The sequence below is a fragment of the Pelmatolapia mariae genome, linkage group LG6, assembly GCF_036321145.2.
Source record: "Pelmatolapia mariae isolate MD_Pm_ZW linkage group LG6, Pm_UMD_F_2, whole genome shotgun sequence".
NCBI lineage: Eukaryota > Metazoa > Chordata > Actinopteri > Cichliformes > Cichlidae > Pelmatolapia > Pelmatolapia mariae.
In genome coordinates, this window is record NC_086232.1 from 32,148,513 (window position 1) to 32,169,852 (window position 21,340).

A 21,340-nucleotide genomic window follows, 5' to 3' on the forward strand; every position below is an offset into this window, starting at 1 on the left:
TATCCTTTGCTTTTGCTGCTGGTGTTGATGACTTTTAACCTTTCAAGGAATTTATGTTGTTATCTGTTTTGTTCTGCACTCTGCTAGTCAAGCCAGCTGTTGAAACTGGGGCAAAGCGCACCAAAACCTATATTACTTATTGTCATGTAACACGGGTGTTTCGAACTACACTTTGTAGCAGTGTTTCAAACATCTGCTTAACACGCTGCTAAAACATAAATATGGAGTCCCATCCCTATCCATCATACACACTAGAGGTAGTTCTCAGAGGCATGTCTCAGTGTTATGGAGTAAGAGGATTGACCAACATTGGTATTTTCTCTCCTCTGCGTCTAGTGTGTTGCTCTGGTTTCATCAAACAGCAGACTTACGCAGCTGCTCTAATGCGCACACACTTTGCTCCTCTGTCTCCTTTCATCCTCTGTATTTATGTTCTTTGCATAAACACAGATGATTGGACAAGACATGGTAACTGCACAAGGTTATTGAATAGCAGAGAAGAACCCTGAGTGATGAAGACTTTACTGAAAACCACATGCAGTTTCCACATGTGAGCACACTAAGACTATACTTTCAGGGATCATTTCTATAGTTTTTGATTTGAGAAATGTGTATCTAAAGTGTGTGGTCTCGCTAACCACGATGATGAGTCACGATGTTTCCTTCTGAGCATGAAGCTGGTGGAGAACAATGATTCATTTCATTCTCTCTATTATTGATGATTGCTCTTTGCTGAGCATTGAGGAAGGGAACATGATCAGAGTGGTTATAAGAGTGTTAAAAAGTAGTAAAGTGAGGTTTAATTGTTTTCCTGGATGCTTGTGTTTAAAGTTTCTGTTACAGAAGCCATGACCTTAGCAAAAAGTCATCTTGGTTGTTGCACTGAAATCTTAAAAGAGTACTGAGGACTGTCTGAGTGTCAGGTTAGTAAATTGGAAAGAAAAAAAAGTTATTCATCCTTAAATGTTATCCAGGTGCTTTTACACCGTCTTACTTCTTAATGACTCAGAGACATGAACCTTTTGAATCTTTTCAACCTGAAACAAATAGTCTTTTTCATGAAGTCATTGTCATGTAACCTTTATTTACCATCCCTCTTACCTGTTATTTTTTTTTTCCTTTAGTGCTGTCATTCTCTCTTACATGTTTGTACCGTGTTTTTTACATAGACAGGAGGAGCATGAAGCTGATAGACAGTTTTATTTCATGTGTTGTCTGTTATTGACAATCAGAGTGGTTACGCAGCCATGCCAAGAGTAAAATTAGATTAATTCTTTGGATTGAATATTTTGCTTTTGAGTGTCTAGGGTGCTACCCTCTGCCTCACCTCAAGGTGGTGACAAAGTTCACATTTTACATGGAATAGCATTACTAAATTTCAAAGTGCAACTATGGCCATTGTGATTTGAACAAACAATTACCTGGACAATATGACAAGAAGGAGAGTCTCAAGTGAACATGTTAGATGATTATTTTGAAAAATGGTGATTAGGCTGACCTTAAAAACAAAAAACAAAATGTGCACTGAGTCACCTTTAGATGGGGCAGAGGTTAGCAACCTAGAAACCTACAGACTGGACGTTTTTAAGATGTTTAACATGTTACAGAAAAGTGTATTTATGGATGAGTGAAGTTTCCAAAAGATTTTAAACCATCTTTAACTGAAACGTTTCATCTTTGCCAGCCTCCTTATAAGATCATAAAACTATAGTTATTAAATCTACTGCCTCTTATTTTAATCAGAATCAGAATACTTTAATAATCTCTAAGGAAATTGTGTATTTACTTGGGGATATATATTCAGATTTTTTTAAACAGTTTGGGTAACCACTCGGAAAAGAATATATATTTTTTATTTTCTGGGGGACAAGGCTTTTTTGGAACTCCAATTATCCATCCATTCTCTTCCATTAATAAATAATAGCTGGGATAATATAAATATTATCCCAGCTGTCAGGTTACCAGTCTGTCATAGGGCTAACACAGAGAGACAGACAACCATTCTCACTCACATTCAAACCTATGGGCAATTTAGAATATCCAATTAACCTTACCCCAATATCTGGATGTCTTTGGACTGTGGGAGGAAGTCAGAGTACCCAGGGAGAACATGCAACTCCACACAGGAAGATTCCTCCAGATGGTGGCGTCAACCTCAGGACCTTCTTGCTGTTAGACTATAGTGCTAACTACCGTGCTAGCCACTGTGCAACCATGCTACAATTCTAATGTAATGTATTTCTGAAGCAGAGAATCCATATAAGTGGACTGTAGAAAAAATAGAGAGTTAAGTTATTAGTGAAAAGTAGGGCTGCACGATTTGCATAAAATGAGAATCACGATTTTTTTGCTTAGAATTGAGATCACGATTCTCTCACGATTTTCTTTTCCAATATAAATATTTATTGCACTTATTAACTGCACATCAACTTCGTAACAGTTTAAACTGAACATAAAAACAATAAATAAACATAAAGACAATAAATGCCTCACATTTTGTGGTTGCCGCAAAATGTTGTACTGCTTGAAATTCCGTCTCCACCGTTGCTCGACACTGCGTGTATAGAGCAGGTAGTGCAACAATAGAAAAATAGTTGCAGGACGGCACTGTGTAGCGTTTGTCTAGGGTGTTGATCATTTTCCTAAATCCCTCGTTTTGCACAGTGTTGATATATCTTTGGTCAGGTGATAAGTAATAGCCTCCGTAATTTCTTTGTGCCTGCGGGACTTCGACGTGTATAGGGAAACGCTGTATAAGGTTCCCGTTATTGATGTTTGGGTGGTTGACCGGGACGAATTTTCTCCTGTCACTTTCTCGTCATCCCTGACGTGCTCTCCGTTGTTTTTTCCCTGCCAATTTGAGCATCACAGCACAGCTTCTGTATCACGTGGTATAAGGCTCCGCCCTTGTCATTTGTTGAGCAGGAAGAGTGAGCGCTTGTTTTCATGCAGATTACGTCCCGGATCAAAATGCGGTACAATCGTCGTCGTCTTTTTTTTTTTTTTTTTTTAAATCGTTGTCATTTGGAAATGAGATCGCACATAAGTATGAATCGAGATCGCGATTTTCTAACGATTAATCGTGCAGCCCTAGTGAAAAGCATAAGTTATCATAGTGATGTAGCCAGGTAAAAAGAGATCCACCTCCATTACATGGGAGGATGTTAATGAACATCATTATTGTTTTGTTCACTCATTAGGTGGTTGTTTTGCAGCAGAGGTAAAACCTGTGAGAGAAAAGTCATCTTGCAAATGGCTTGTTGTTTTTTCTGGGATTGTTTGTGATTTGATGAATGCATTTCTTTAGTGTGCGGTGAAATGTAATGATGAACTGTGATGATTCTTTCCAGGCATTCAGTTAATAAGGAGTAAGTGCTTTTACTTTTTGCAATAAATGACAGAAGTACGCTTTTTTTTAAACTTTACAGTGTTTTTAAATTGGATTAAATGTAAATAAGTTACCATTATGCTCATTCATCATAGACACATGGTTTAAATTGCTCTCACAACCCTAAGTGAGAATATGCATCCTCCTAATGGCCTGGTCTGTCCATCCGCTGTTTTCTTTTAAGGCTGTACTTCATGGAAATCTTTTCTGATTTGAAACGTGTGTTTCAAAATTGCATGATCTAATAAACTATTAACTGAGACCAAGCTTGAGGTGACCTGGGTCCAGATAAATGGCAGAATTTGTATGGATGCGAGCAGAATCAACCTTTGTGATTTACTTATCTGGATGATTGAGCATGCATCACGAGAATGGCTGTTGCTATGGTAAACATGTTACTAGAGAAACAATTTGCTTTTGAGAGAAAAAAGCAAAAAACTGTGTATGGCAAGGGTGATGTTAACATAATGTTGTGGTAGGAGTCGTCGTTAATTGTGAAGTCTTTTGAAAACCAATTCATGGAAGTATATATTGGAAAGGAAGAATGTTGAAAAAGACTTAATGAAAAAACTAGTAAAGAAAATCTAATTTGGTTCAATAAGTCTTTATTCTTATTTTTAACTTCTTTATTATGCCAAGCAATAATACATAATACGTAATCATTGCTGTGAATAAGGTGTGGATTAACGATAACGGAAAAGCCTCTGAAACTGCTTTTAAAATGTGCTTTGTTTTAGTGATTAGAGTTAAGCACCAAACCAACAAACATCTGTAGGTTTCTACCACTTGGCTCTGATGACACAGTCCACATTTTACATATGATACAAGTGGTGACTAGTTGTCTCTACCTGCTTGGACAACATTTAGTCCAAGTTTAAGAAATTCTTCTTCAACAGACTCATCTCTGTCACTTAGTAAAAAACGAAAACTTGTGTAAAGCCCCCAAAGAACCTTTCTGCCCCCTGAGTTTTTAATACAACCACTGAATTCTATTTACACATGAACTAACTCGCATGGGATGATTGTACCTGTGTTTTAAGTGCTATAACCTCAGCTTAGTGAAACATATTTAAAGCAGTTCCTGTAACCACTCAGGTCATGTTCCCTTTGTCAAAGCTCTGAAATGAAGTAATGAACATTCATCAATGACAGAAGACACATGACAAAATCGTAGTTGTCTGTCAGCTTCATGCTCAAAAGGGAACATCACAACTCATCATCGTGGTTAGCGAGACCATACACTCTAGAAACACATTTCTCAAGTCAGAAACTATAGAAATGATCCCTGAAAGTATAGTCTTAGGTAAGCAACGTCCAGAAAGAGCTAGCGATTCCCAGGACAGTCACTCTCACTAATGGTTTTTGCATGGTTCTGTAACCAAACATACTGCATTTTGCAGTTACAGATACCAATCTCCAAACCTGAAGGCAATGCGTTACGTGAGGTGCTATCATCATTGTTCCACAGAGGGAGACTGTCAATGTAAAGTTCAATGCACTTACTGAAATTAAAAACCAAGATCTGCACATACACAAGTGCAAGGGAGCATAATGTGTGATCTAAAAACAGCAGCCAGAGGTGTACGAGAAGAAGACCTTAATTTAATTCAATACTTTATTTTCCCACAAGGGGAAATTAGTATAGCAGCAAGGGCAACAATAAGAATAAAGAAAACAATAATAAAAAGCCACAAGACAGTTATTTGCCATTAAAGAGACGTGTTGCAGTAAGGATAAAAGAAACCTCGAGTCTTTTGGTCTTCCTCACAGGTACTCTAAAACAACAGCCAGAGGGCAACAAGTCAAACTCACTGTGAAGTGGATGGTTAAAACAATTAACAATAGAATGAGCCTTCCTCAGCAGTCTCTTTCTTGGCTCTTGACGGAGGCGGTCGCACTTTCTCCCTCTCCCTTATCTTTCCTCCTTGGCTTCTCCTGTCTTTTGTATAGTCTTGCTTATTCTCTGACCCTAAGAGAGTATCCCAGACTTGTTCTCTAAAAACCTAAAGAAGAATTATGGATTTGATCAATTGGTCCCTTAACGAAACTGACAGACTCCTGGGCTTGGGAGAGCCCGATTGTCCTGCGAAGACATTTGCTGCCGGACACTCGATGGTCGGTTGCGTCGTGTGTCTGGCGACACCCTCGATGGAGGACATTGAACGACATCTACCAATTCGGAACCACGATAACAGAGTTCTGGCTGATTGGAGCTGGCTCGGACCTGGCTTATCGAAGAACAAGAAGCAGCTACAGCTGTTCAAAATCCCACAAGGCGGGCCGACATGATAGACGATAGGCAGGGCCGTGAGCACTCAGACTGTGTTTATTGACCGTAATATGGATAATATCTTGGAGAAGAACAATGGGAGTTGAGAGACCTGGTGACCAGTGATGAACATTAGACCAACTGGAAGCAGTTTGTTCGCACCAACCAAAAACAACTACCATCTTCATCTCATGCGGCCCCCCTGGCGCCAGCTGGATGCTCAAGGCAAAAGCTGACGGGAATAACAAAAATTCTCCCTTAGATAACAAGACTGTGTTGTGACTTTCTTCCCCTTCATTCAAGGCCACCCGCGTTGACCGAAGATTGTTGACTTTTGCCCAACCGAGTGAAGGGACACTTTCACTCGGCTAAACACGGAACACACACACACGCACACATATGCACGTACAGGGACACAGACCTACACTGGATATTTTACTTTTGAGTGTCTAGGGTGCCAACCTCCGCCACACCTCGAGGTGCTGACAAAGGACACATTTTACATACAACAGCGGTTACCAAATCTAAAACTGCATTTAAGTCTGAGCTAATAATCATGTTTGACAAGTTTTGACAGCTGAGGCAAACCATGAGTGAGAGTGACTGTCCTGGGAATCACTAGCTCTTTCTGGGCGTTGCTTAACTAAGATTATACTTTCAGGGATCATTTCTATAGTTTCTAACTTGAGGAATGTGTTTCTAAAGTGTATGGTCTCGCTAACCACGATGATGAGCCGTGATATTCCTTTCGGAGCGTGAAGCGGATAGAGAGTAATGATTCAGTTCATATGTTCTTTATCGTTGATGACCGGTCTTTACTTCCTTGTGGAGTAATGAGGAAGGGAATATGATCAGAGTGGTTACTAAAAGTGTTTCAATGAAACTGAGCGGTTGGTTTATACACTCTTATGGTGGTGTTATGCAGTGTTAATACGTTGTTCCACAGAGATGGCAATCTGAGCCTTTCCTTAATGTCACTTCTCAGTGGCACTTCTGTTAAATCGCCTTGCACAGTTGGGGATGCACAGTACAGTAGTGCAATTGATCCTGATCGGTGATTGGTCAAAAGTCTAGAGTGAAAGAAGAGGCATGTGATTGGTGGAAAATGTGCAATGAAGAAGCCTTCTTTCATTCATTCAGTCTGCTGTCTGTTTTTTCTTTATCAGGTGATGTTTCCTGCTCCTTTATCCCACCTGACGCCTGGAATGCTGTCTGTGGTCTTCAGCATGATCACAATGTGTTATTTATGTATTTTGACTGGTTTACAATGACAGGACAGTAAGCATTATCAGTGTATATTCCAATAAAAGCATCTAGTTTTAACTCCAACATCGATGAGGTTTTTCTTTTGGCTCTTTTGAACCAACAGGTTGGAAAGTCCCCTGAAATTAAGAGCAATTGAAAATCAATTCCTTTCTTTTCTTCTGTGATTATTATGTGCAAAGACTAGCCATAAGAGGAGTCTTTTAGGTTCTCCTGATGAGACGATGTAATTGTTTTACTTTTCTACTGGTAAAATCTGAAGGGTTATTCATGCCATGACAGGCAAGAAATTAAAGGAACTCTTGACCCCTACACAGAGAGACATTGTTGCACTTTGCTGCCATGTTAGGGTTCACTTGTCAAAGGTAAAAGAGTTGTAAAATCATTACAAAGTTGCTATGAGAGATTATGTTTGTCCTGTGACAAATAGACTGAATAGTTGATTATGAAAATGGCGTGATCATACACCATGGCTTTCACAGTCACCTGATGTCAACCAAGACTATCTGGGGAAAATTGACTCACATAACAGATAGATAATAGCTCTGTTAGTGTTTCCTAATCAATTCCAGGATACACTGAAGTTGTTGTGGAGGCATATGTTGTACAAATACTTCCAAAAGTTGTCTTTGCCTGCTTGTATACATTGCTTCTTTGGTTCAGGTCTGTTATGTGTTTCTACATAGTTGTGTCTACATGTCCAAGGCAGATTAAAGCCCAACTTAGGCATTCATTAAGTAAATCCACAACTCACTGTTACTGTAACACAGGACACTTTATTAAAGTGGATGAAACAGGAATACAGGAAAACAGCACTGCAGGATAGTCAATCAGTGAACTGAACTACAAAAAGTCAAAAGTGCCTATCAGGTAGGCTGGAATCATACACGTTACCATCAACAATATCATTGTGAATGTTGCACACACTTACAGAAAGTTTACAACGAGCGAGATGTACTGACAATAGCCAAACACGGGTAAATGTGTAGTAAATGGCAGTGCGGTAAATCAGCCTAGTATGATATTTAATACACTTACTACTTCATATATCTCAGATCGTTTGTAACGAGCCACGGAAAGCACCATGTTGACTTGAAGGCGCGTGGATACCCTCCGTGTGTCAGTGAAGGCAGCGGCTCGGCTGAGCAGCTGCTGTGTGCAGGTTTGGTGAAGACCATACTTCTCACCAGGCCTGCTGACGAGGTGCATGGCCATCTGGATTTACAACATGAATTGCTAATGTCGCGATCATCAGTTGTAGCCACTGAAGAGACTAGAAATGGGCGTAATACATTAGATGTCGGCTAGCGCGCGGCTAACATTTACCTCAAAGAAAAAGGCTTAAATGCGCTATTCAGCGTCGTGTAATTTCCGCTAAATCCAGAGTCTGTAACTTCACGTAAACATAGAAGAAATGCCAGTTTCCATTTAAAAAAAAATAGCGGACTTGCCGGCTTCTTCGCTGTGTGTTGTTTTTGTTTTGGTGACGCAACTTCCGTCGACCAGACGATTGGTCGTCTACAGTGGGTTTCAGCGCTCCTATTGGCCCGAGTCTACAGTGTCTACGCTCAGCGTAGACTCCGGGCCAATGAAAAGCCGTAATGGTCTACAGACACCGTAGACGTTGCACTACCGTAGACTCGACTGATACTTATTATACCAAATTATTAATGATCAACATGTTTTTCATATCTTCAGTGGCTTCACCACATAGGTCTTCTGGATTTAAATGTCTGCTACTTTGTATGTGGGCTGAGTAGGCCCCAGTAAGCTTTGTAAAAGATCTTTCAACTACGGTGGCATCAAGTGTGATTGAATGTTGCTAATTATGCTGATGGAAAATGAAGATGAACAAGAGAAAATCAAATGTCTACATTTTCATGTTTAACATATTTCGGGGCTCAGTTAGTGTCTTTTTGGGCAGTTTACCTCTTTAGCCTGGGAAACGCTGCAAGTATACATAGATAGGCTAACCTATAAATATGAGGATATACGACTTATCATTCCTTCCAATGTAAAGGATCATGTGTCCTTGGAACAGATGCAGCTGTGGGCTATTTTTTGACCTCCATAGCTGCATCAGCAAACTGTCCTTTGCTTTTGCTGCTGGTGTTGATGACTTTTAACCTTTCAAGGAATTTATGTTGTTATCTGTTTTGTTCTGCACTCTGCTAGTCAAACCTTTAAGCAGAAACTAAGCCAGCTGTTGAAACTGGGGCAAAGCGCACCAAAACCTATATTACTTATTGTCATGTAACACGGGTGTTTCGAACTACACTTTGTAGCAGTGTTTCAAAACATCTGCTTAACACGCTGCTAAAACATAAATATGGAGTCCCATCCCTATCCATCATACACACTAGAGGTAGTTCTCAGAGGCATGTCTCAGTGTTATGGAGTAAGAGGATTGACCAACATTGGTATTTTCTCTCCTCTGCGTCTAGTGTGTTGCTCTGGTTTCATCAAACAGCAGACTTACGCAGCTGCTCTAATGCGCACACACTTTGCTCCTCTGTCTCCTTTCATCCTCTGTATTTATGTTCTTTGCATAAACACAGATGATTGGACAAGACATGGTAACTGCACAAGGTTATTGAATAGCAGAGAAGAACCCTGAGTGATGAAGACTTTACTGAAAACCACATGCAGTTTCCACATGTGAGCACACTAAGACTATACTTTCAGGGATCATTTCTATAGTTTTTGACTTGAGAAATGTGTATCTAAAGTGTGTGGTCTCACTAACCACGATGATGAGTCACGATGTTTCCTTCTGAGCATGAAGCTGGTGGAGAACAATGATTCATTTCATTCTCTCTATCATTGATGATTGCTCTTTGCTGAGCATTGAGGAAGGGAACATGATCAGAGTGGTTATAAGAGTGTTAAAAAGTAGTAAAGTGAGGTTTAATTGTTTTCCTGGATGCTTGTGTTTAAAGTTTCTGTTACAGAAGCCATGACCTTAGCAAAAAGTCATCTTGGTTGTTGCACTGAAATCTTAAAAGAGTACTGAGGACTGTCTGAGTGTCAGGTTAGTAAATTGGAAAGAAAAAAAAGTTATTCATCCTTAAATGTTATCCAGGTGCTTTTACACCGTCTTACTTCTTAATGACTCAGAGACATGAACCTTTTGAATCTTTTCAACCTGAAACAAATAGTCTTTTTCATGAAGTCATTGTCATGTAACCTTTATTTACCATCCCTCTTACCTGTTATTTTTTTTTCCTTTAGTGCTGTCATTCTCTCTTACATGTTTGTACCGTGTTTTTTACATAGACAGGAGGAGCATGAAGCTGATAGACAGTTTTATTTCATGTGTTGTCTGTTATTGACAATCAGAGTGGTTACGCAGCCATGCCAAGAGTAAAATTAGATTAATTCTTTGGATTGAATATTTTGCTTTTGAGTGTCTAGGGTGCTACCCTCTGCCTCACCTCAAGGTGGTGACAAAGTTCACATTTTACATGGAATAGCATTACTAAATTTCAAAGTGCAACTATGGCCATTGTGATTTGAACAAACAATTACCTGGACAATATGACAAGAAGGAGAGTCTCAAGTGAACATGTTAGATGATTATTTTGAAAAATGGTGATTAGGCTGACCTTAAAAAAACCCAAAATGTGCACTGAGTCACCTTTAGGTGGGGCAGAGGTTAGCAACCTAGAAACCTACAGACTGGAAGTTTTTAAGATGTTTAACATGTTACAGAAAAGTGTATTTATGGATGAGTGAAGTTTCCAAAAGATTTTAAACCATCTTTAACTGAAACGTTTCATCTTTGCCAGCCTCCTTATAAGATCATAAAACTGTAGTTATTAAATCTACTTCCTCTTATTTTAACCAGAATCAGAATACTTTAATAATCTCTAAGGAAATTGTGTATTTACTTGGGGATATATATTCAGATTTTTTTAAACAGTTTGGGTAACCACTCAGAAAAGAATATATATTTTTTATTTTCTGGGGGACAAGGCTTTTTTGGAACTCCAATTATCCATCCATTCTCTTCCATTAATAAATAATAGCTGGGATAATATAAATATTATCCCAGCTGTCAGGTTACCAGTCTGTCATAGGGCGAACACAGAGAGACAGACAACCATTCTCACTCACATTCAAACCTATGGGCAATTTAGAATGGCCAATTAACCTTACCCCAATATCTGGATGTCTTTGGACTGTGGGAGGAAGTCAGAGTACCCAGGGAGAACATGCAACTCCACACAGGAAGATTCCTCCAGATGGTGGCGTCAACCTCAGGACCTTCTTGCTGTTAGACTATAGTGCTAACTACCGTGCTAGCCACTGTGCAACCATGCTACAATTCTAATGTAATGTATTTCTGAAGCAGAGAATCCATATAAGTGGACTGTAGAAAAAAATAGAGAGTTAAGTTATTAGTGAAAAGTAGGGCTGCACGATTTGCATAAAATGAGAATCACGATTTTTTTGCTTAGAATTGAGATCACGATTCTCTCACGATTTTCTTTTCCAATATAAATATTTATAGCACTTATTAACTGCACATCAACTTCGTAACAGTTTAAACTGAACATAAAAACAATAAATAAACATAAAGACAATAAATGCCTCACATTTTGTGGTTGCCGCAAAATGTTGTACTGCTTGAAATTCCGTCTCCACCGTTGCTCGACACTGCGTGTATAGAGCAGGTGGTGCAACAATAGAAAAATAGTTGCAGGACGGCACTGTGTAGCGTTTGTCTAGGGTGTTGATCATTTTCCTAAATCCCTCGTTTTGCACAGTGTTGATATATCTTTGGTCAGGTGATAAGTAATAGCCTCCGTAATTTCTTTGTGCCTGCGGGACTTCGACGTGTATAGGGAAGCGCTGTATAAGCTTCCCGTTATTGATGTTTGGGTGGTTGACCGGGACCGGGAATTTTCTCCTGTCACTTTCTCGTCATCCCTGACGTGCTCTCCGTTGTTTTTTCCCTGCCAATTTGAGCATCACAGCACAGCTTCTGTATCACGTGGTATAAGGCTCCGCCCTTGTCATTTGTTGAGCAGGAAGAGTGAGCGCTTGTTTTCATGCAGATTACGTCCCGGATCAAAAATGCGGTACAATCGTCGTCGTCTTTTTTTTTTTTTTTTTTTTTTAAATCGTTGTCATTTGGAAATGAGATCGCACATAAGTATGAATCGAGATCGCGATTTTCTAACGATTAATCGTGCAGCCCTAGTGAAAAGCATAAGTTATCATAGTGATGTAGCCAGGTAAAAAGAGATCCACCTCCATTACATGGGAGGATGTTAATGAACATCATTATTGTTTTGTTCACTCATTAGGTGGTTGTTTTGCAGCAGAGGTAAAACCTGTGAGAGAAAAGTCATCTTGCAAATGGCTTGTTGTTTTTTCTGGGATTGTTTGTGATTTGATGAATGCATTTCTTTAGTGTGCGGTGAAATGTAATGATGAACTGTGATGATTCTTTCCAGGCATTCAGTTAATAAGGAGTAAGTGCTTTTACTTTTTGCAATAAATGACAGAAGTACACTTTTTTTTTAACTTTACAGTGTTTTTAAATTGGATTAAATGTAAATAAGTTACCATTATGCTCATTCATCATAGACACATGGTTTAAATTGCTCTCACAACCCTAAGTGAGAATATGCATCCTCCTAATGGCCTGGTCTGTCCATCCGCTGTGTTCTTTTAAGGCTGTACTTCATGGAAATCATTTCTGATTTGAAATGTGTGTTTCAGAATTGCATGATCTAATAAACTATTAACTGAGACCAAGCTTGAGGTGACCTGGGTCCAGATAAATGGCAGAATTTGTATGGATGCGAGCAGAATCAACCTTTGTGATTTACTTACCTGGATGATTGAGCATGCATCACGAGAATGGCTGTTGCTATGGTAAACATGTTACTAGAGAAACAATTTGCTTTTGAGAGAAAAAAGCAAAAAACTGTGTATGGCAAGGGTGATGTTAACATAATGTTGTGGTAGGAGTCGTCGTTAATTGTGAAGTCTTTTGAAAACCAATTCATGGAAGTATATATTGGAAAGGAAGAATGTTGAAAAAGACTTAATGAAAAAACTAGTAAAGAAAATCTAATTTGGTTCAATAAGTCTTTATTCTTATTTTTAACTTCTTTATTATGCCAAGCAATAATACATAATACGTAATCATTGCTGTGAATAAGGTGTGGATTAACGATAACGGAAAAGCCTCTGAAACTGCTTTTAAAATGTGCTTTGTTTTAGTGATTAGAGTTAAGCACCAAACCAACAAACATCTGTAGGTTTCTATCACTTGGCTCTGATGACACAGTCCACATTTTACATATGATACAAGTGGTGACTAGTTGTCTCTACCTGCTTGGACAACATTTAGTCCAAGTTTAAGAAATTCTTCTTCAACAGACTCATCTCTGTCACTGAGTAAAAAACGAAAACTTGTGTAAAGCCCCCAAAGAACCTTTTTGCCCCCTGAGTTTTTAATACAACCACTGAATTCTATTTACACATGAACTAACTCGCATGGGATGATTGTACCTGTGTTTTAAGTGCTATAACCTCAGCTTGGTGAAACATATTTAAAGCAGTTCCTGTAACCACTCAGGTCATGTTCCCTTTGTCAAAGCTCTGAAATGAAGTAATGAACATTCATCAATGACAGAAGACACATGACAAAATCATGGTTGTCTGTCAGCTTCATGCTCAAAAGGGAACATCACAACTCATCATCGTGGTTAGCGAGACCATACACTCTAGAAACACATTTCTCAAGTCAGAAACTATAGAAATGATCCCTGAAAGTATAGTCTTAGTTAAGCAACGTCCAGAAAGAGCTAGCGATTCCCAGGACAGTCACTCTCACTAATGGTTTTTGCATGGTTCTGTAACCAAACATACTGCATTTTGCAGTTACAGATACCATTCTCCAAACCTGAAGGCAATGCGTTACGTGAGGTGCTATCATCATTGTTCCACAGAGGGAGACTGTCAATGTAAAGTTCAATGCACTTACTGAAATTAAAAACCAAGATCTGCACATACACAAGTGCAAGGGAGCATAATGTGTGATCTAAAAACAGCAGCCAGAGGTGTACGAGAAGAAGACCTTAATTTAATTCAATACTTTATTTTCCCACAAGGGGAAATTAGTATAGCAGCAAGGGCAACAATAAGAATAAAGAAAACAATAATAAAAAGCCACAAGACAGTTATTTGCCATTAAAGAGACGTGTTGCAGTAAGGATAAAAGAAACCTCGAGTCTTTTGGTCTTCCTCACAGGTACTCTAAAACAACAGCCAGAGGGCAACAAGTCAAACTCACTGTGAAGTGGATGGTTAAAACAATTAACAATAGAATGAGCCTTCCTCAGCACTCTCTCTCTTGGCTCTTGACGGAGGCGGTCGCACTTTCTCCCTCTCCCTTATCTTTCCTCCTTGGCTTCTCATGTCTTTTGTATAGTCTTGCTTATTCTCTGACCCTAAGAGAGTATCCCAGACTTGTTCTCTAAAAACCTAAAGAAGAATTATGGATTTGATCAATTGGTCCCTTAACGAAACTGACAGACTCCTGGGCTTGGGAGAGCCCGATTGTCCTGCGAAGACATTTGCTGCCGGACACTCGATGGTCGGTTGCGTCGTGTGTCTGGCGACACCCTCGATGGAGGACATTGAACGACATCTACCAATTCGGAACCACGATAACAGAGTTCTGGCTGATTGGAGCTGGCTCGGACCTGGCTTATCGAAGAACAAGAAGCAGCTACAGCTGTTCAAAATCCCACAAGGCGGGCCGACATGATAGACGATAGGCAGGGCCGTGAGCACTCAGACTGTGTTTATTGACCGTAATATGGATAATATCTTGGAGAAGAACAATGGGAGTTGAGAGACCTTAGAACATTAGACCAACTGGAAGCAGTTTGTTCGCACTAACCAAAAACAACTACCATCTTCATCTCATGCGGCCCCCCTGGCGCCAGCTGGATGCTCAAGGCAAAAGCTGACGGGAATAACAAAAATTCTCCCTTAGATAACAAGACTGTGTTGTGACTTTCTTCCCCTTCATTCAAGGCCACCCGCGTTGACCGAAGATTGTTGACTTTTGCCCAACCGAGTGAAGGGACACTTTCTCTCGGCTAAACACGGAACACACACACACGCACACATATGCACGTACAGGGACACAGACCTACACTGGATATTTTACTTTTGAGTGTCTAGGGTGCCAACCTCCGCCACACCTCGAGGTGCTGACAAAGGACACATTTTAAATAGAACAGCGGTTACCAAATCTAAAACTGCATTTAAGTCTGAGCTAATAATCATGTTTGACAAGTTTTGACAGCTGAGGCAAACCATGAGTGAGAGTGACTGTCCTGGGAATTGCTAGCTCTTTCTGGACGTTGCTTAACTAAGACTATACTTTCAGGGATCATTTCTATAGTTTCTGACTTGAGAAATGTGTTTCTAAAGTGTATCGTCTCGCTAACCACGATGATGAGTTGTGATGTTCCCTTTTGAGCATGAAATTGATAGAGTAGTCCTGTGCTGCACATGTTCTCCGTCACTGATGATTGCTTATTGTTCTACTGTAGAGCAGTGAGGAAGAGAATATGGTCAGAGTGGCTCTACAAGAATTAAAACACAAATCAGTTTTGTTTTTCTTTATGTAGTGATTGCTTCCACACATAAAATTGTGGGCTTTGGTCACATTTTAAAATGGTGTGACATTTAATAGCCATGTGAACAACTGCATCTGAAATGTGCACTATTTACTATTTCTGTTATTTCCAAATTTTAACTTTCTGGAAAACGATCACAGTAATGCCAGCGACTGAGTAAATGGTATTATATTTAACGGCTTTTACCAAGCATCAACGCTCTCAATACTGGATTTAAATGTTACGTAATTATCTTTAACAGCAGATTTATCCGTGCTAATGTTACTGTAGTTACATACAACAGTAATAGTATGTTACTATAATACTATGTTGTACAATAAACATTGTCCTGTAAACGAACACAGGACAACGAAAAAAAAGATAAAAAGTCCTTGGCTCACAAAAGGAATTATCAATGCTTGCAAAAAGAAAAACAATTTGTATAAACAGTTCATCAAAGTAAAAACAAAAGAAGTGGAACAAAGATATAAAGCATATAGAAATAAATTGACTGATATTATAAGAACGAGTAAACAACTTTATTATAGAAGAAGATTATATGAAAATAAAAACAATATTAAAGGAACTTGGGATGTGTTAAATAACTTAATCAAACAAGGATCTTCTGGAAAGTCATATCCTGAATATTTCATTGATGCAAATGGTGAAAATCACAACATGAATAACATTGTTGATGGGTTCAACAAATTTTTTATAAATGTTGGCCCTGAACTAGCAGCGGACATCCCGTGTCAAAAAAATGAAAATATCAGTAATATAAAATCAAATCCCTTTTCACTGTTTCTCTCTGCTACAAATGAGCAAGAAGTAATAAATATCACATTAAAATGTAAAAGTAAGTCTTCAATGGATTATCATGACATAAATATGTCCGTAGTTAAACAGGTTATTCTGAATATTGCTAGTCCCTTAACATATGTCTGTAATTTATCATTTCAGTCCGGTTGTTTTCCAAATAAAATGAAAATTGCGAAAGTAATACCACTATACAAAAGTAATGACAAACACAGTTTTACCAATTATAGGCCTATTTCTCTACTGCCTCAATTCTCAAAAATTTTAGAAAAACTTTTCAATTCAAGATTAGAAAAATTCCTTGAAAAACATCAAATAATAAATGTTGGTCAGTATGGTTTCAGAACGCAAAGAACCACTTCAATGGCGATAATTGACGCAGTAGAAGAAATTACTAATGCACTGGATAAAAACAAATATGCAGTTGGTATTTTTGTTGATCTCAAAAAGGCCTTTGACACAATCAATCACTCTATTTTATTGGATAAATTGGAAAGATATGGTATTCGAGGGAAAGCTGGTAACTGGTTAAAAAGTTACCTAACGGGGCGGGAACAATATGTTAGCATAGGGCATTACCATTCAGAGAAACTTGGTATCACATGTGGTGTTCCCCAAGGGTCAGTGTTGGGACCAAAACTTTTCAATGTGTACATAAATGATATTTTTGAGGTTTCTCAAGTACTTAAACTCATACTGTTCGCAGATGACACCAACATATTTTTCAGCAGCGATGATTACACTGATCTTGTAATGACCGTAAACAGGGAGCTAAAATTAATAAAAAAATGGATGGATATAAATAAATTATCATTAAATATAAGTAAAACTAAAGCAATGTTTTTTGGTAATTTAAAATATAATATAGAATTACCAATCATCACTGAAGGTGTACCAATTGATAATGTGAGTGAAAACAAATTTTTGGGAGTCGTAATTGATAACAAAATTTCATGGAAACCCCACGTCAGACACATAAAAACCAAAATTTCCAGAAGCCTCGCAGTTTTGAACAAAGTGAAACCATACCTTGATAAAGATGCACTTCGTACTCTGTACTGTACCCTGGTTCTTCCATATTTCACATATTGTGTGGAAGTGTGGGGAAACACATATAAAAATACAACTAATCCATTAGTTACAGTACAGAAACGAGCACTGCGTATTATTCACAAGGCTGGTTATCTAGATCATACTCACAAACTCTTTCTTCAGGCAAAGTTACTTAAATTCCAGGATCTGGTTAATTACAATACAACCATAATCTTATACAAAGCTTTTAATAAACTACTACCTGCAAATTTACAAACTATATTTGAAATTCGAGAAACAGGTTATAATGTGAGAGGCTTCGGAAAATTCAAATTACCCAGAATTCGAACAACCCGTAAAGGTTTTTGTGTGTCTGTATGTGGTGTGAAAATCTGGAACAGTCTGAGTTTACAACTGAAACAATGCAAAAATATTCATAGATTTAAATTCCTCTACAAGCAGTTGGTCTGGTCACAGTATACTCAATAAATGGTGTTAGTGTGCTCTGTAATGTCTTTTCTCTTACCATTGCTGGTATATATTCAAAAAAAAAAAAAAAAAAAAAAAAAAAAGTGTGCGTGTATGTATGTACATATATGTCCATGTGTGTGTAGATATATATGTATGTATGTATATGTATGATGCTTTGCAACGATGGGCGTAGCTGTGGGAAGCTTATTGTTTTTGTTGATGAGTGAGTATAGGGGTGGGATTTAATAAGTTTTCTTCGTCCCACTCCTTTTCAGGTAATTTTTGTTTGGTTTTTTTTTTTTGTTTTGTGCACTTTATGTTCAACATATGTATTTTGTTGTGCCTGAAATGAACAAATAAATGAAATGAAATGAAATGAATGAATAGTTCAATAACTTCCCCTTAACTCAAGACTTTGGCCATGTTTGACAGCTGAGGCAAACCATGAGTGAGAGTGACTGTCCTGGGAATCACTAGCTCTTTCTGGACATCGCTTAACTAAGACTATACTTTCAGGGATCATTTCTATAGTTTCTGACTTGAGAAATGTGTTTCTAGAGTGTATGGTCTCGCTAACCACGATGATGAGTTGTGACGTTTCCTTTTGAGCATGAAGCTGACAGACAGCCATGATTTTATCATGTGTTTTCTGTTATTAATGATTGTTCATTGCTTCTTTTTGTAGCTCTGATAAAGGGAATATGATCTGAGTGGTTCTAGGAAATGTTATGACACCAAGCTGGTGTCACAGCACTGAAAGCGCAGGTACAATCATCCCATGCAAGTCCCTTCATGTGTGGGTAGAATTCAATAGTTGCATTAAAAACTAAACAATGAACAAATAAATGGTTATTTAAGGGACTTCACACACATTTTCTTTTTTTAGTGAGTGACAGAGACAAGTCTGTTGAGGAAGAATTTCTTAAACTTGGACTAAATGTTGTCAGTCTACCAGCTCTTCAAGCAGGTAGAGACATCTAGTGGCCACTTGTATTACTGGTCTCAGATAATAGTTTGTTAAAATAAAAACCAAGATTTGCAGATACACAAGTGCAAGGGAGCATAATGTGTGATCTATAAATAACAGCCAGAGGTGTGCAAGAAGAAGACCTTAAATGTGAGATTGGCCAAATTTTGATCAAGTAATGCTCTTCCCTGATAGGCGGACACATTCACTTGCATGTTAACACTAATGGTGGAGTTGTTGACTGGGAATGGTATTCTGTACTCCACATCCTTCTGGATCTCTGCAAGTCTGTGAAGGAACAGGACTACACATATGAACATCTATGAACATCCAACAAAAAGAAGATGGTGAAAAAAAGAAGATGAAAAACAAATTGTCCACCTATACTCAGGGTTTATTTCTGCTAGTTTAGAAGGAAAATGATAGAGTGAATGCTTGTTTTATCCAGTAACTTTTGCAGGTGAGGAGTTTAAATAACTGGCTTTCCTGGTACAAGACATATGCAAGTGTAGATTAACAGTTAAACACTATTCTGATTTTCAACTTTATTAAAACCACTCAGAGCATTTTCCTTTCACCAATGTTCTGAACACTTATCAAGGACAGAAAACACATGACAAAATCACAATTGTCTGTCAGATTCATACTCAAAAGGGAACATCATAATTCATCGTCGTGGTTAGCGAGGTCATACACTCCACAAACACAGTTTTCAAGTAAAAAACTATAGAAATGATCCCTGAAAGTATAGTCGTAACAAAGCTGCGGATGGAAACAACAAGTCACTCTCAGTACAATTATTCTCACTCAGGGTGATGATCTTTTAGAGGCCTTATTATGAGTAACATGTTTAGGATTTACATGAAACGTACAAAAATTGTTGTATAAAAATATTTTCAGTATAAAAGAATGTTACAAATGCTACACTGAGACAGACTTAAAAGGCTGGTGTCTTACAGCGACTGTAAAGGTAAATCAACCTTCAGTTATTGCATCCATTCGAGGCAATGTAAACTTTTTTCTTTCTTTTTTGGTGAGTCTACATGAACCTTGTATGTTCAAAAATAAGGCCAGTCTATTTTCTCTAGTGACTGCTAAATTAAGCCCTTTCTGGCCACCAGGTTGACTTGACTGCCTCTTGTCAAATATGGACTTTACAGGCAATATGTCACTAAATTGTGATTTAAGCTTCTGCAGGAATTCTATGTCCTAATTGAAATTGTAACCAGAAGCTCCTTTTATTCCTACACATTTTTATGCCTTCTATAGTAATATAATAAATTTGTGTCAAAAAATAATTATGCTATAGTACATAATATTTTCCAAAGCACAAACTGTTTTTTAACAATTTAGAAAATATCTTTGTTTCCCTCAGAACAAATATTGCTTATATAATTTTCTTTCCACTAAGCAATGTATCTAAACTACATCTAAGCCAGCATCAGTACAGTCATGGATAAAAGCAGTCAAGCCAATATTTACATTTTTCATGTTCATGCAACCACTCAGACCGTATTCCTTTCATCAGTACACCACACGGAAGCAAAGAGCAGTCATCAGTGACAAGCTGATTGTTCTATCTATTTCATGCTTGGAAGGAAGTATCACAAGTCATCGTCGTGGTTAGTGAGACCATACACTTTAGAAACACATTTCTCAAATCAGAAACGATAGGATGTATAGTCATAACTTCCACGAGTTTTAGTATAGTGTGTCAACCAATCATAACTGTTCTAAAAAAACTTCATTCTGAGAAATTATTTTTAGATAAAAGTCACCAAATGTTGGGGGTAAAGTGTGGTTACACTGTAACCTTGGTTCTCTGAGCTCTCTCTCTCTCCACCCTGTATATATGGAATATGTAACGGAGTGGAGAGAGATACTCTCAATATGATAGAGAACAGCTAGATTTTAAGCAAAGAGAACAGAAAAAAAATTCTCAGTCAGACAGGACTACGACTCATGAGGATGACTCAATTTGATTGCCACACCACACACTTTAAAAGATATCTCAAATCTATCAAATAAATAAGTAAATAAATTTTAGTGGCACGTTTCTTAACTATTTCTTAAAATAAGGAAGAAAAGCATTGGTATCTTTGGATGAGCCACTGAAGTAACCGTGAGTAAGAATGATGCTACCACGAATGAGATGCAGTTTTAATTCTTCTGCAAACTAAGACTATACTTTCAGGGATCGTTTCTATAGTTTCTGACTTGAGAAATGTGTTTCTAGAGTGTATGGTCTCGCTAACCACGATGATGAGTTGTGATGTTCCCTTTTGAGCATGAAACTGATAGAGTAGTGCTGTGCTGCACATGTTCTCTGTCATTGATGATTGCTTATTGCTTTACTGTGGAGCAGTGAGGAAGGGAATATGATCAGAGTGGCTCTAGAAGAGTTAAAAAGTCTTTTTTCTTTTGGTAGTTATTTCCACATATGTAATTATGGGCTTTGGTCACGATTTAATAGTCTTGTGAAC

General features: G+C 38.2%; 8 non-coding genes and 2 pseudogenes across 8 annotated transcripts; 6 read left to right on the top strand and 4 right to left on the bottom strand.

Annotated features, from left to right (window-relative positions):
• Positions 1-561: 561 nt before the first annotated feature.
• Positions 562-767, top strand: LOC134630090 (small nucleolar RNA U3). Its single transcript, XR_010094163.1, has one exon. It is a non-coding gene; the product is annotated as a small nucleolar RNA U3 (small nucleolar RNA).
• Positions 768-4,474: 3,707 nt separating this feature from the next.
• On the bottom strand, positions 4,475-4,689 carry LOC134630092 (small nucleolar RNA U3). The gene has a single exon (XR_010094165.1). It is a non-coding gene; the product is annotated as a small nucleolar RNA U3 (small nucleolar RNA).
• A 1,613-nt stretch (positions 4,690-6,302) lies between these two features.
• On the top strand, positions 6,303-6,518 carry LOC134630087 (small nucleolar RNA U3). The gene has a single exon (XR_010094160.1). It is a non-coding gene; the product is annotated as a small nucleolar RNA U3 (small nucleolar RNA).
• A 3,071-nt stretch (positions 6,519-9,589) lies between these two features.
• Positions 9,590-9,795, top strand: LOC134630088 (small nucleolar RNA U3). Its single transcript, XR_010094161.1, has one exon. It is a non-coding gene; the product is annotated as a small nucleolar RNA U3 (small nucleolar RNA).
• A 3,711-nt stretch (positions 9,796-13,506) lies between these two features.
• Positions 13,507-13,721, bottom strand: LOC134630089 (small nucleolar RNA U3). Its single transcript, XR_010094162.1, has one exon. It is a non-coding gene; the product is annotated as a small nucleolar RNA U3 (small nucleolar RNA).
• A 1,602-nt stretch (positions 13,722-15,323) lies between these two features.
• On the top strand, positions 15,324-15,537 carry LOC134630098 (small nucleolar RNA U3). The gene has a single exon (XR_010094170.1). It is a non-coding gene; the product is annotated as a small nucleolar RNA U3 (small nucleolar RNA).
• A 2,853-nt stretch (positions 15,538-18,390) lies between these two features.
• On the top strand, positions 18,391-18,605 carry LOC134630096 (small nucleolar RNA U3). The gene has a single exon (XR_010094168.1). It is a non-coding gene; the product is annotated as a small nucleolar RNA U3 (small nucleolar RNA).
• An 805-nt stretch (positions 18,606-19,410) lies between these two features.
• LOC134630100 (small nucleolar RNA U3) lies at positions 19,411-19,612 on the bottom strand (annotated as a pseudogene).
• Positions 19,613-20,357: 745 nt separating this feature from the next.
• Positions 20,358-20,544, bottom strand: LOC134630104 (small nucleolar RNA U3; annotated as a pseudogene).
• Positions 20,545-21,035: 491 nt separating this feature from the next.
• On the top strand, positions 21,036-21,249 carry LOC134630093 (small nucleolar RNA U3). The gene has a single exon (XR_010094166.1). It is a non-coding gene; the product is annotated as a small nucleolar RNA U3 (small nucleolar RNA).
• The last annotated feature ends 91 nt before the right edge of the window (positions 21,250-21,340 follow it).